General features: G+C 49.0%; 1 protein-coding gene across 2 annotated transcripts in view; it reads right to left on the reverse strand.

The window, feature by feature from the left end:
- Positions 1 to 15557, reverse strand: part of KCNH1 (potassium voltage-gated channel subfamily H member 1) — a 355728-nt gene that overhangs the window by 60101 nt on the left and 280070 nt on the right. The gene's annotated exons all lie outside the window — the stretch shown is intronic.

A 15557-nucleotide genomic window follows, 5' to 3' on the forward strand; every position in this document is an offset into this window, starting at 1 on the left:
GGCATGTGGTGCTGAGTGTGATCGCCAGTGTTTTCTGAAACATGACACTATGTGATCCATGATAATGAAGACATAAAAAAAATAAGAGACTATCACCAAACTTCCTCTTCCTCTTGGCTTCTGTAAACATAGAGTTTACTACCAATGGGATGAATGAATTCGTATTTACTAAACTGAAATGTGCTAGTAAATAGGACATGCTCTGTATACAAGGTGCAGGAACATCCCAAAAGGCAAGAAGAATGCAGAAGGATCCAGGCCAACTTGGTTCTTCCTTGGCAGTCTTGTTCCTTTGTCCTTCTGCCTGTACAAGGAGAGGCCAAAAGAGGAAGGCATAAGGACACTGAGAACACCACAGCTGTAAAAGAGAGGCCAGGCAGAAATGAGGAAGTAAAGGCATCTTCCTTCCTGGGGCTCCCAGCCCCGGGATCTTGACACCAAGCTGCACCTGAGCAATGGTTCTATCCAAGCGCGCCTGCAAGCAAGCAGGCATGAGGAGGATGGAGGCACGGGTGGTGAATGGAAAACCCTCACTGACAACCCTACACAGACTGTACATCCCAAAGTGTACAATGTTCTCTGTGCCCAGGGCCAGCCTTAGGCACCACACGGAAAGGGTCAACAGCCCATCAGCCCGAAAGGACATCCCTGTAGTGACAGCCTGCAGTAACTAACTGGACACCAGTGTGGGAGTATCTGAAAGAATGACAAAACCTTCTGGGGATGGGCGGAAGAACGCAGCCAGATTACAAGGAGTGGACAGGATTCCTAGCAGGCAAGATCCTGCTTAATTTGCCTAAAGTAAATTGATTAGAGATAGTGCTCCCATAACTCCTGGAAGGAAAACAACTGGGTGAGCCACCAGGCAGGGCTGAGTCAGGCAGTCACCTGCTGGAGCCGAGGGCAGGAAGGGAGGGGCTGCACCCATGCAGGCCTTCTCAAAAGCACCATGTGAGGTCAGAGAAAGGCCAAGAAAACAACAACAAAAACAATGAAGAAAATGACAATGGATCAAATCTAGTCACACTGAAGTCAGAAGGAATTATTCTATTCCTGAGGATTTGGCTGGAGTCGCTCTTAGCAAAGGAGGGCTATTGGCTCAAGATGACCATTGGCCAAAGATGTTGACATCAAAAGAATTCCCTTCATTAGGCCAGAAGTCCTGATGCACTACTGCTCATGGCTTTTCTCTCCAAGTCTCCAGGGGAACCATGCACAGCAGGTGGCGGGTGAGTGAGACCCTTGGTTTGAGAATTCCAGAGCCCTCAATTTCCTAGGGGCTGGAGGCAGCAGCAGTCAGAGCCCCCCCCATCCCCTGCACTGTTCCGAGCACAGAACTGGGCACACAGTCAGGCTTGTGGGACAGGGCTGGGTTTGACGGAGAGCATTGTGGGTCAGGGCCCTGATTAGGTCCCCAGTGCTCTCAGCTCCAGAGGAGGGCTCACGGAGAAGCTGTCTAGAAGGTAGTCATACCTGGGAGCAGGTTTAACAAGCTGGGGGAGCCTAATGCAGAGTGAGAGGAAAAATCACGTACCTGCGAGATTCAAGTTATGAAAACAGATGGGGGAGGCTCAGTTCATGGTGTGCGTGCGTGTGTGTGTGTGTGTTTTCAGGGGTAGAAAAAGCTACAAAACTACTTCAAAGCATTGTCAGTGGCATTATTTACCCATCCAGAAAATGCAGTCCTAGGCAGCAGGGAGGAAATTACAAGAGAGGACAGAGATCAAGGCACCGAGAAGAAATTAAGAGTCAAGGAAGGGGACTGTTTGTAAATGATTCATGTGATAGACAGATTACCCTGCAAACAATGGGGGAGAAATGTGAGCTTCTAGCCAAAGCAAAAGGCATGGAGAGCAGAAGAAAGAGATACAAGCCTGGGGTTGGGGGCCTGCGCAACAAGAAAGCCCCCATCATTTCCCGAGAGTGCCAGGAAAGCGCCGTATAATTGCTTTCCCCGAGTTGTTCAGAGACTAATTGAACAGTGGAAGTCAATCAGAGGGCCCCAGAGAGAGGCTCTTGGGTGGATGGCAGGAGCAAGGCAAGAGCAGCTTTCCCAGGAGGGCCAGCATGCCTCAGGGAAAGCTTTGGGGGCCAGGTCTTTAGCGGGCTCCTTCATTCAGGTGGAAAGAATTACCCCCAGTCACTGCCTCTACCTGGGCAGCTCTGGGTCAGACAGACTGGGGCTCTCCACTGGCCTGAGTCAGGCTGGCAGCCTGGGGGTGCTGGTTACAACTGGAGAGTGGAGCTGAGGAGCCCTCAAGGATCCTCAGAAAGCCAGGCTGCCTGCATAGGAGGGAGGCATCTGGAAGTCCAACACAAGCACTTGTTTTTAGGTACAAAACAGGCGCTAACGCAGCCTCTGGCCTGCCCATCAAGAGAGATTGTTCCTGTTAAAGTATTTCAGAAGCCACCAGTCTGATGGTGACCAACCCAAACCTCCAGAAAAGCAGGATCAGCTTCAGAGTTGGAAGTGACCCTACTCATTCACCCCCAAAATATCTAGAGCCTACGAAGTGCCAGGGTTGCAAGCAGAGCTGTCCCACAGTGACCCTGGGATCACTGCTTGACAAAGTACAGGATTCTTAGCTCCAGAGATCCTAAGTCAATAGGGCAAGAGTGGGAACAAGAATTTGCCATTCTAACCAGGGACCACACCTTGAGAACCACTGCCTAGTCCCTGAGCGGTAAAGAGCAGCGGACCCGTCCATCCCCCATCCTCCATCCTTAAAGACACAGGTAGCATTAGTTACTGGGGAGACGGCAGGGGACAAAACTACTCTAAGAGGCAAATATCAAAGACTTTATATTTAAAATGATCAATGGTTTAAGTGTTATGAAGGGAGGAAAGGTGCTATGAGTAAAAAGGGATGGGAGAACTAACTTGGACTGGGAGCGCGAGGGTCAGGGAAGGTCTCTGTGAGGAAATGCTCCATGGGTGCATTGCATTGCCTTGATTTTCTAGGGCAGCCAGGATTCGAATATTCTGCTCCATTTTTTTAACCTGGAAATTCTGGTATTTGGCACATCTAAAACTCTATTTCCAGATGTCCATTTGCTCCTAAAAGTAGCTGAAAAGGCCTTTTCTAGACTATAGATGCCAGGGGAGAACCGAAGGTGACCAGACGTGAAAGCCATCCGTCTGGTGTAACACAGGGCAAGGGGGGTGTCATGGGACAACACGCTTGGCTCTGCTCTGGGACAGAACTGATCTCCCCCTGCCAAGGGGCCACGGCGGCAGGGGTGCGCAGGCACGTCCCAGGGTGGCGCATCGTGTGTAAGACCCAGGAACCCTGTACAGAACGCCCTGCTCCTGAGTGCAGACAGACCCTGTGGGGATGGGCGACGGGTGGGTATTCAGGTTCTCCTAGCCCATGATCAGCATTCTTGGGCCTCTCCACGGGCTCTGTCACTGGGGAAGAACAGTGGGCTCCTGGGGACAGGCTTGGAGAGACAGAGAGTCCCTGTCCCTGTCAGCCTTGCCGCTCAGTGTGCTCCTCAAAATGCGGTTAGCCAGCAACACCAGCATCACCTGGGGGCTTGAGAGAAATGCTCAATTTTGATTCCTCCCCAGAGCTCCTGAGCTACAATCTGCATTTTAACAAGGCTGAAGACCGTTTGTGTGTGCACTGAAGACTGAGAGACCCTAGTTTACAGAACTAAACCCAGGGACGAGGCGGCTCTCCTTGGCTGCCTGCCTCTGTCAGTGGGATGTTCTCAGGGCCCCGGTCTGGGGAGACCCAAGGCTGTTCATCACCTCACCGCTGGCGCACACAGGCGAGTGGGCTGGTGGAAGGGATGTGGGATGTGGAGTTGGACAAGATGAGTCTGAGCTCTCGTTTTGCCACATACCCTACATCTCACTTCCCTGATCCTGAGGTTCCCATCACCCTCAGGCTCCTCACAAAGTTGTTGCCAGGATCAGATGAGATAAAACATGTGAAAATGCCTCGTCCAAAGGAAAGTGGGGCGCAGATGCATACCCAGAGATGTGCACACGTTAGAGAGTCCGAAGCTGAAGGACCCCCAGTCCGTGTTTTCAATAGACTGAGTTCCCCTGAAAACATCCAAGGGCAGCAACATGTGGGTCCTGACAAGTTCATCCTGGGCACAGAGGGGAGAAAACAGACACAGCTGTGGGTCTGCTGGAAATGAGCCCGGGACAAAGAGGTTCAAGAATTGAACCTCTCCGCCCAAATCTTGAGTTCTTTAAGTCAAGTCATGGCAAAAGAATCAATCTTCTAGTTGTACTTTAAGATCTCGTAAGCTGTAGGTGGTGGCTTTTGTGTCCTCTTCATAGCTGGGCCAGGATGGGTTATCCTGGGCAATCAAAGGATAAAGATGGGAATTACAAGTCAAGCAGGGCTTGATGAAGGTAATGTGCCAACAGGAGACGAGATTCCAGAGGCCTCTTTCCACGGCTGTCTCGCTTAAGATGTTTGTATCCAAGGCTCTCCAGAGCACACAGAGGGGCCGATACCCTTGGAAGCCAAGTCTGGTAAGGCTGGTAAAAATACTTGAGTTCACCTAACTTTCTCATTTTACAATTAATGAAACTGAAGGTAAGAACTTGACCTTACAGCAAACTTGGGGTGGAACTCGGGCCCCAACAACTAGTCTGGGACACCAGGTACTTCCCTCAAGAGGTCATGATCCATTCAGTCACTTAGGAGCCCCCAAAGGAAGAAGGATGGAGTGGTGATGAGCTGGTGGGGAAAAGTTTCCTGAGGAGGGCTTCACGGAGGAGGCATCTTTGAGTTGTGGCTCTACAGAGGGGAGGGTTTGGTCTGACATCTGATCCTCCAAGGCCCTCTTTGATGTGATAAAGGCAGGGAATCTGGAGGAGGAGGTGGGAGGGAAAGGTTACCTGGGAGGTAACATGGATCAAGTTAGGACTGGGGCTGGTGTGGAGAAGGGAGACCAGACCAGGACGCCCATGAGCTGGTGGAAAGTTTAGAAGTCACATTTATGAGACTGTCTTTGGAGGAAGCCTCGGGAGAGTGGTGCCGGGCCAGGGCCAGACACCCACCTGCAGAAAGAAGTTAGGCGGTTGCAGGACAAATGACCAGAGAAAGGTGGAGTCAGGCATATGATTCAATTCATAGGAATTTGCAGCAAGAGCCAGGAGAGGCCGAGTGTGGAGCAGGGTAACCAGTTTCTGATGAGTTTCTCAGGATGTAGAGCATTAGATGCTGAAACCAGGACAGTCTCAGGTAAGTTGGGACAACCTGTCACCCTGGCGTGGAGGGTGTGGGCCATGCGGGAGCACCCTGGCCCGAGGGTGCCTGCTGGAGAGAGAGGAGAAAGACAGGCTGGCTGAGAACGCGGCGCTGGAATCCCCACCTCTGGACTTGAAGTGCAAATGTGGGTGAGTGGCAACTGAATTGTGATTCTAGTTGCTTAAATTATCATCTACTACCTGCCAGGGACTGCATGAAGAAATGCAAGGAATAGACATGTCAATAAGGGCCCCAAATCCACAGAAAACATTAGATATGCACCCAACCATATAGGAAACCATGAGTGCTATCTCCTCTAAAGGACCAAACAAAACACTGTGGAAAAACAAATTAGAGAAGAGAGAGATTCTAGCTGGGAAGAGACTGAAGGCAGCTTTGGTGGGAAGTAGAATCTGAGTAGGGGTTTTGATGGCTGGGTTGGGAACTGTGGGAGGAGGTGAGGTAGGGTGAGGGGCGCTCCAAGCCAGATGACATACACAGAAGTAAGTACATGGAACGTTCTGGAACTATCAGTGTGGTTGGACATCAGACACCAGCATGAAGGTGCCTTCTGCTCTGTAGCTGGAAGTACGGGCTGACACGAGATCCCTGGGTCTGGGCTTTATTCTGAGGCTGTAAGGAACCATGAGAGGCTTTTAGAATGAGAATATGAGAGATCAGAGCTGGAAGGTCAAGCAGAGGTTGTTCTTGACCATCTGCGCTGGGTATTACTTACCAACATCTCACAGCCTCTGACAGCAGGACGTTCTCTCTAATGTCTAACACAAAACTCTTTTCTGAGATCCTGGTGCTTTCTGTATTTTGTCAATCTCTCTTTCAAACAGAGTTCCACTGGGTACTAAGTACACTACTCATGAGAAAAGCAAAGGAAAATATTTCACTCTAAGATTCAAAGGAACTAGGATTAACCAAACACTTGGACCTTATTCCAAGAACCATCCAGGAGAAGGAGCAGAGCTTATACAAGAATATTCCTTATGAGAAAAAATAGATTCCTGTGCTGGGAGGGGACTCGGGAAGAGGAGGAAGAGGAGAAAAGGGGAGCAGAGGAGGAAGAGGAAGAAGAGAGGGAAGGGGGGAGGAAAAGAGTGGTTTCCCAAAACACAGGTGCAAGGCCTAAATCCCTGTACCTATACATGTGACCTTATTGGGAAATGGGCTATTTGCAGATGTAATTAATGTAGAGACTTGGACATGAGATCGTCCTGGAATTAGAGTAGGCCCGGAATGCAACCACCAGTGTCTTTGTAAGAGAAAGGAAGGGTAGATTTGACACACAGAGGCTAGGGATGAGGCCATCTGCACATAGAGGCAGAGACCGCAGTTACGTTTCCATAAGCTAGCAAGTGCCAGGAGCCACCAGAAGCTGGGAGAAGCTAGGAAAGATTCTGCCCTCAAGCCTTTGGAGGGAGTGCGGCCCTGCTGACATCTTGACTTTGGACCCCCGGCCTCCAGAAGTGTGAGAGAGTAAATTTCCGTTGTCTTAAACCACTCAGTGCATGGTAATCTATGACCGCAACCACAGGGAAGGGAGACGCTTGGGGGTGCCCTGGCTGAGTGAGGGTCCGGAGTTGGAAGGGAGATGCCACGGTGCCACTCCCAAGAAGTTTCCAACTGGATGAGTTTCTTTTCCTTGGCGAGCTCAAGACGGATGAGGAAAATCTGCGACTCCCGTGCCATACCAGACACACGCAGACAATAGGAAAGATGTGCAAATAAAGTGGAAGCTAAGTCAACAGTGATCGAAACTTGGAGTCTCGACACCACCGCTAGCCCAAGAGAGCAGGAGGCCAGCGCCTCTGAGCGGCTGTTGCTGGCCTCACAGAGGGGAGGAAGTACCATCCCCTGGACATTTGTTCCCAAGCTCTGGGCTGGGACCTTGGTGTACTGCTTCCCACTGCTTCCACGGAGGAGCATCTTTTGTCTCCTGAACCAGAGCCTCAGGATCATAAATAATCTATAGTAAACTCACTGGGGGGGATTGTAGCCATGAATTATTTGTAGATGCCATCCAAGGCCCCTGGCCTACAAAGCCTTGTACTCAGAGTACATAACAGGTGCAGTTTCTCTTCTCCCTTCCCCCCTTTATGCTCTGTAATTACTAAGGATCTGGGGCTCTGGCCAGTGACCCCAAATGGGGGCATTTACCTTCTAGAAAGTACACACATGGACAAATAACAGCTGAATACATGTGGCACTTTACAGCGTTATCAAGCTTACAAATGTCAGGCTGATCTTTACCTCTAATCCTAAGGGAAAAAACCCACTTCCCTAGCCAAGAGGAGCTGACCCCACAACACTCGCTGGGAGAGGAACAGGATGCTGGGGGGGATTGGATCCAGCCTTCTTTAGGACTAATCACTGATGGGAGGGAATGCTGTGTGCGCGCGCGCGCGCACACGCACACGCACACGCACACGCACACGCACACGCACACACACACACTGTCAGACCAGTCCACTGAGAAGCCTGCAAACTTCCAGCCATGGCTGCACGAGGGGCGTGCACGCACAGAGGCAAACCGTGCCCGGCTCTGCAGAAGCAGATGGAAGCCAGCACCCATGCAGTGACAAAGGGACAACTCCTCACGCTCTGGCCCCCTGCGTGAGCCAACACTTGGAGCAGTAACCGGCAGTGGGAGAGGGGAAGGAGGAAGCACAGAGCACAGGGGCCTGGGCTGTAGCTCTCCCATCAGTGGAGTTGGGCCTGCTGGAAATGGAAACCGTGCTCGAAACGGTTGGTTATAGATTCGGAGGAGCTTCGTCGCTCATGACAACAGAAGATTAGGAGATGCCTCCAGCGCCAGTGAGCAAGACTTGAGCCCTTGAGCCCAAAGCATGTCTGTTCAGGTTCTAACCTGAGAGAAATGTCAGAGTGGAATTAGGCAGAGCTTAAGCAGAAAGTCCAGGATGAAAATGCTGGCAGCTTCCCAGCTGCCTCAACATGCAGCCTAATAGTCAACAAAGCCACTCTGCTGCTACATTCATCTGGCCTCGGGGCAGAAGGATCGGGAAAACTGGATTTGGCAGACAAGCTCTTCCCTGGGTTGTTCTTCTAGCCCAGCTCGCAGTCTGGGGTTAGCAAAGGCATGTGCATCCCCAGGCCAAGTTCAGCTGCGCAGAGCAGGTGCCAGGCTCCTCTCTTCAATAAATACTATTTGCAAAATCTACTCATCCTCCTGAAACTCTCCAGTCACAGGTATCCTTTTTTTTTGTCAATATTTGTAATTTTTAAAAAAATTTTATTGTTATGTTAATCACCATACATTACATCATTAGTTTTTGATGTAGTGTTCCATAATTCACTGTTTTGTGCATAACACCCAGTGCTCCACGCAGAACGTGCCCTCCTTAATACCCATCACCAGGCTAACCATCCTCCCACCCCCCTCCCCTCTAGAACCCTCAGTTTGTTTCTCAGAGTCCACAGTCTCTCATGGTTCTTCTCCCCCTCCGATTTCCCCCCCTTCATTCTTCCCCTCCTGCTATCTTTTTCTTTTTTTTTTTAACGTATATTGTTTCAGAGGTACAGGTCTGTGATTCAACAGTCTTGCACAATTCACAGCGCTCACCATAGCACATACCCTCCCCAATGTCTATCACCCAGCACCCCATCCCTCCCACCCCCCACCACTCCAGCAACACTCAGTTTGTTTCCTGAGACTAGGAATTCCTCATATCAGTGAGGTCATAGGATACATGTCTTTCTCTGATTGACTTATTTCACTCAGCATAACACCCGCCAGTTCCAACCACGTCGTTGCAAATGGGAAGATCTCATTCCTTTTGATGGCTGCATAATATTCCATTGTGTATATATACCACATCTTCTTTATCCATTCCTCTGTCGATGGACATCTTGGCTCTTTCCACAGTTTGGCTATTGTGGACATTGCTGCTATAAACATCGGGGTGTACATACCCCTTCGGATCCCTACATTTGTATCTTTGGGGTAAATACCCAGTAATGCAATTGCTGGGTCATATGGTAGCTTTATTTTCAACTTTTTGAGGAACCTCCATACTGTTTTCCAGAGTGGTTGCACCAGCTCGCATTCCCACCAACAGTGTAGGAGCGTTCCCCTTTCTCCACATCCCCACCAACATCTGTCGTTTCCTGACTTGTTAATTTTAGCCATTCTCAGTCACAGGTATCCTTTACCTTGACTTCTCAATCCCCTCTTTTTCCCTTAGCCCGGGTCTTGCCCCAGCTCCTCGCTGTCCTAGGGCAAAAGAAAGTAGCTTTGCCCAGATTTCCCAAGTCCTCCCAGGGCCAAGTGTAAACCACATAGGGAAGATATCAGAGAAAGGCAGCACCCTTCACGCCGCCCGAGCCTTACATAATCATTTCATCATCTCTTTGATGAAATCAAGTTAAGTCAAATTCCAAAGGCAGAATTCCTCCATGTGCTTGAGTGAGGGGCTTTCGGGAAGGAAAGGTTTCCCGCATGGCATGCCGCTAGCTGCCATCCTCAGTAATGAGCTTGGTTTTGTCAGGCTTTCCAGTATTGTTTTAAATGAAATCTAATCAACATACCGAATTCTATTCATTTTAGGTATACGATACAATGATTCTGTATTTGTATATATTGCAAAATGATCACTGCAACAAGTCCAGTTAACACCCATCACCAATGATTTTTAGTATTTATGCCATTTCTTATTCTTACATTTCTTATTCCTGTTATTCTTCACCCCCCCAACCCCAACTCCACCACCTGCCTCCTGCTGATAGGATTTGTCCCAAGCCTGGGGAAGTCCTCACCCTGCTTCTAGTCACTGGGATCCAGCTTCGTCCACATGGTCACAGAGGTCCAACAGGGTTAGGATGCACTTGCATGCCTCACCTACAGGAAGTGCCAAATGTATGATGTGCTCCAGCCTGGGGAGGGCAGGATTTTAGGTGCTATCCTCTGAACAAGGATCCCCTTTCAGAAATTCATACCCAGTGAACCAGAAGCTGATTTAAGCATTTGCAAGAAACGCGCTGGGAAATGCAGCAGAATGAATGCAGGAGCTGTCTGCAAATTGATCTCCCAGGGATAAGACACCATCTTCTGCATGTCACCTATAGCAAGGGGCTTTTTAAAAATTAAATCTGTCATGGAAAATATGCTGGCTCTTTCTACTTCAGGCCACCTGGGGACAGTCAGGAGGATTTTAAAACAACCTGGAAAGTGAGAGGTTTGAGGGGAGACCGGGGTCCTATAGCATTAGCAGGTGCAGTGGGAAGAGTGTGGAAGAGGCATCAAGCTCCCTCAGGCCTCTGAAAGTGTCACGTCCTCTGTTGGTCCACTTCTCCTTGGGGTCTCTAGGCACCTCCAGAAAAGTCAAACCCTGAAGCCGAAGCTGCCCCTAACCTGTAAGTCTGGGACAGTTCCCTTGTGGAGTCTTCAAAACCAGGTGGGGAAGGAGCAAGAACAAAACCTGGGGGATGGGCAAACTGGCCAGTGGCTTCCCTCCGAGGCCCTCTCTTCCCAGATTCTAATCATTCTTAATGATTCAGATTCAGTGTTCTCCCATCATCCATGCAAAGACATCTTCCTGATTGAGTGTCAGCTATTTAACCAACCATCCGTGCCCTGTCCACCGTGAGGTATAGGGGCACCCACAAAGGACTGTATTGTGCCCTGTGCACCGTGAGGTATAGGGGTGCTTGCGAAGGACTGTATTTCTCTCCCAGTCAGGTAAATTCCCCCTCCACCATCACTATCCACCTCAAAATCACCCCCTCACAGCCTTTACTAACTACTCCTGGGCTAGAAGGGGCATTAGACTCATGGCTACCATATCCGCACTCTGATGTTAAGGCCTCTCCCTGACCAACATGGGGGCCATGGCCTGATCTTCAGGGGCATGTCCAGCTGCACACCTCCAGTCAAGTGGCCTTTCATGATGGACTGAAACAAACTGCAGCTTTGCCACACACCATCGCAAGTCTCTGCTTCTGCTGTGGTAACAGAGCTGACCCACAGAGAACTTGTCAGGAGGATCACTCTGCCTCTTTCTGCTCCGTCGTTGGACTATGTGACTCAATAGCATCCCCTTCTCCTTTCTCTGAACAAATACAAACATTCAAAGGCCATCAGCCATCTAGCCCCATGGCGCCTCCATGAGGCCCAGATGCCCTTAGGCAGCAGCCAAGGGCCTGCTTTCTAATAGAATGATACAGGACACAGGCAGGGCATGCTACGGCCTCTAAAGCCAGCCTTTGGCTGATGGCCTCCTCCCAGGGAACTGAAGGTTCGTGAACCAGGGCTGCTATCCCCGGATCAGTGAAGTGGGGTCCCCACTTAGAGGAGGGGCACAAAAGCAAGAGTATGGTCTTGGCAATTGCCAGACTTGAGCTCAAATTCCAGTTCCATTTAGCTTATTGGATCTGGGGCAAATTATTTCACCTAATTGAGCCTTAGTTTCCTCAGCATCTTAATGAGATAATGATGCATATAAAGGCTATAGCACATACTGGGCCTGGGAGATACTCAATAAATGGGGGTGATTATTATTATCTTAGGTTGGCATCAGTGGTACCTACAGAGGCTGAAAAACCTCTATACTCGGGGCCTGGGAGAGAGAAAAGGCGAGTGGGATGAGATAGGATATATGGGCAAAGTTTCAGAGACAGACAGAAGGAGAGGTGTCTCTACAGATACCATCTTATAGTCAAGGCTTTAAAAACCTACAGCAATAACAAGAAGGAAGTTGGTGTACTTGTATGCTCATTTGCTGGTTGGAGGATGGATGGTTGGTTGGCCCACTTGTTCATTCCTTCATTCAGTTATCGAATGCTTACTTTGTACCAAGCTCTAAGAGAGCTGATCAGGAAAGAGAGATCAGGTAGACAAGGCCCAGCCCTTACAGAGCTTCTAGATTGCAAAAAATGACCTACAGTGAACAGTTCATTGGAAGTTTGATGAGAGCTACAAAGAGAAAGTGACTGGTACTTATTGGATCAAAAGACAGGGGGCCTCGCCTACACTAGAGAGATTAAAGAGATGCTATATGGAGTCAGGGCCCCATTGTGGACTCAGAGCTTCACCCCAGAAGCCTAAGTTAAATACAGGGAGGACAAGACCATTAAGTAACACTAGTCACAAGTAAATTGCAACCAACAGAGTTAGCAATGAGAAGCACCAGAATTGGGCGGGCCCATCACACACATTACACCAGAAACCATCTGCATGGACATCTGGTCTGGGATAGATTTTGTGTATGATCTCCTGAGGCAGGTGTTCAAAGCCCCCTTGGAGGGGCTGAACTAACATTTGCTTCCATTAATCTAACATCTTAGAAGGCAGTTATTATTATGAAAGGTTGCCTGGGTTGCAATCCTAGCTCTCCACTTAGTAAAAGCGCAGGCTAGAATAAAAACCTCCATGACTCACTGGCAAAATTCATAAGAACATGTTCAAAGCCAAAGAGCACATTTTTAAGAGTGGAAGAAGCACTTAAAACAAGGAAGCACAGAAACAGGGCAGATGGGGTAGGAACATGAAATGTGACTGGGCCAATAAGGGACTGGTGGAGCCAGGGAGAAGGCATCCGTGAGCAGCCGGGATTAACACATGGGTTGCCGGGATGGGGACAAAACTGCTCGCTGGTAACCTAAGGCCACTGCTCACTAGACAGGACTGCACCACTGGAGGGGTGGTGGGGGAAAGCTGAGTTCAGGAGGATGCTCTAAGAGCAGGGAGACTCTGCCAGCGGTCTCCGCTCGGGGTTTCACTGAGGGCGAGTGAGCAGGACTTCCACTGCTAGAATTATCTTTGGCTTCTTGATGTTTCACAGACAGGACCTGTCCATTCTACAGGCCACTGACCATTTAAGCCAGAAGAGACACTGAAGAGCATCTAGTCCCTGTTTCTAGAGATGTTCGGGAAAACACCAGGTCTGATGGATGCCAATAGCTATATTGGAGTAGAGAGTAGAAACTCCTGGTGTAATTCAAAAAAGTGTTGGGGGGGGGTGTCAAATAAATGTGCGAAATGCTGGACTCAACTCCTGAGACCTCGGAAAGCCAGCTTGCTCACCTGGGGACTGAACCCATGATCTGGGACTCATTAACACTACCCTGCTTATTACGAATCAATCACACACTTCTAAGAAATATTAGGCAGATACATTACTCTCCAAAGGACTGCACTGGGCCTCATGGTTCTCTAAACTTGGACAGATCTTTTCTAAATTGTGGTAAACATACTATGTAATAGTGCATCAAGGTTGATAAGGGGTAAGATAAATTACAACTGCCCTCCCCCAGCACCTCCTTCACATTGGACTCTACCATTCCCTCTATCCATTCTGCCTTAGGAGGAAAGCAGGATCTGTGACGAGCCCAGAAGAGCCATTCTTTACCAAACCTCCCGGATGAATCACCTCTTCCTTTGGTGCTACCTGAGAGGCCCAGGCACAGATCTTGGAATCATCTGTCTGGGGGATTTCCAGGTGTTAAATTTCAGCCCCTACTCCCCTTTTAAAACGTTTAGCACCTGATGGGATCTCTTCATTTCCAGAAAAGTTGAGCTCATCATTAACAATAATGAGAACAACACATACACTGAGATCTTCCTATGACAAAGTACCCTTCTAAGGTACTATTACTATTCCTATTTTATAAGTGAATGAACCAGGGCTCAGGGAGTTTGGATAACTGGCCCATAATCACTAAGGAAAGCCAAGATTTGAACCCAAGAACTCTGACTCCAGAGTGCACATTTATAACCGCCACTCTGCTGTCTCCACGTGCTTATTCTATGAGCCACACTATTAGGGCTCCTGCTCTCCTTCTTCGCTCTGCTACCCCCATTCCTATGGACAATGGAAGGAAAGTAACTTGACTGTGCCCCTGCACATGTGTAACGCACTGTGCCCGGCCCTCGATCATCCTTCCCACGGCTATCTTTTGGAGTAAACACGATGAGTCCCCAGAAGAGGAATAGCTATACTTGTTCAGTCTCCCCCCTGCACCCTCACCCCTAGCAAGCACGTGGCTGAGCCCAGATGCATAGATCTAGCTTCAAAGCCCACCTGCATCCCAGAACTTACTGCTTCCTTGGAAATGTCCACATATACCCTGGCCCCCTGCAGTTGAAGCTGATTCCACAAAGCATGGAGTGCTTTCATTGTCTCCCACCCCCCAGGGATCATTGCGGGGCTCTGCTACATGTTCTTGGGGTATTAGGGAGGATGCCTAAGGATCCATGGAAGTCTACTCAGGTCCTTAAGATCATCCCCTGATCCTCTTGTGGGAAAAGGGCCTTGGCTTTGATTTTTATGTTGCTGTTCCTGAAAGAATTATGGTCTCATCACTCGCATCATCTGTCCCCTGCCCCCACCCCTAATTCTAACACCCTGATTTTATTATCTTTATAATCTGACAGTCTAATAGATGATTTTAATTCCACAGAAGTCCTCACTATGGAAGGATGACCAAAAAAAAAAAAAATATGGGCTGTGTAGAGATCATTTTTAAACCTTAGGCTGTGATGATTCAGTGGGGGAGGGGATACATTGCTAAGCACCTGGCCTTGGGATCTTTCTTTCCATCTCAACACCTTCCACGAGGATTTGCGCAGAAAGAAAACCGAGAGGCTTTCCCGAACTGAGCTCTTTTTTCCAAGACTCCAATGCTTTCACCTTCTCCTTTCCAGAAGAAAATGCCCTTTGGTTACCGAGGAGGGGGAAAGGCTAGAAGTGTATGTACAGTATTTAAGACAGTTCACTATGGCAACCTCATTGCAGAAAAGAGGCATTAGGAGGCCCCTGCTTGGAAGCCACCAGTAACTATAGTCTCAGCTCCCTCCCAAACTCACTAGGCTGGGGCCTTATCAAGCTAAGAAAAATCCATCCTGGAACAAATTACCATAAGCACAAGGTACGCAAAACATACTCAAAACCACAACAACATTGGCTTTAAAAATAAAGCCCCACACACAGAGAAGGAAAACCACCCCACCAATTTCCTACATGCCAATTAGCCCATGCACTGACTGCTGTTAATTACGTAATAACTTGTCTACAATACATCATTTAATTGTGGTACATTTTCTCTACTGTCCTAATGATGAGCAGGAGAACCCAATCTCCTAGCTAGCACCTGCTGGGAAGTGAACCCTCATCCCAGGTTGAAGGGACAGTAGAGCCCAAGGGAGACACTGATTAAAGAAAGGGTCTGGTTATAAACAAAGGGGAGCAAAGCATGAGCTCAGAACTGCTAAGGCTGAAGGTGGATGGAGAGAATGGGCTGTGGAGAGAAGGGTACAAATAGGTATCGAGTGGTTCCGACAGGTACTATGTCACTTTCCTTGTTTAAATGCATATG

The sequence above is a fragment of the Eumetopias jubatus genome, unplaced genomic scaffold (assembly GCF_037043125.1).
Source record: "Eumetopias jubatus isolate StellerSeaLion01/CBP00866 unplaced genomic scaffold, mEumJub1_p1.0 scaffold_12, whole genome shotgun sequence".
In the NCBI taxonomy this organism is placed as follows: Eukaryota; Metazoa; Chordata; class Mammalia; order Carnivora; family Otariidae; genus Eumetopias; species Eumetopias jubatus.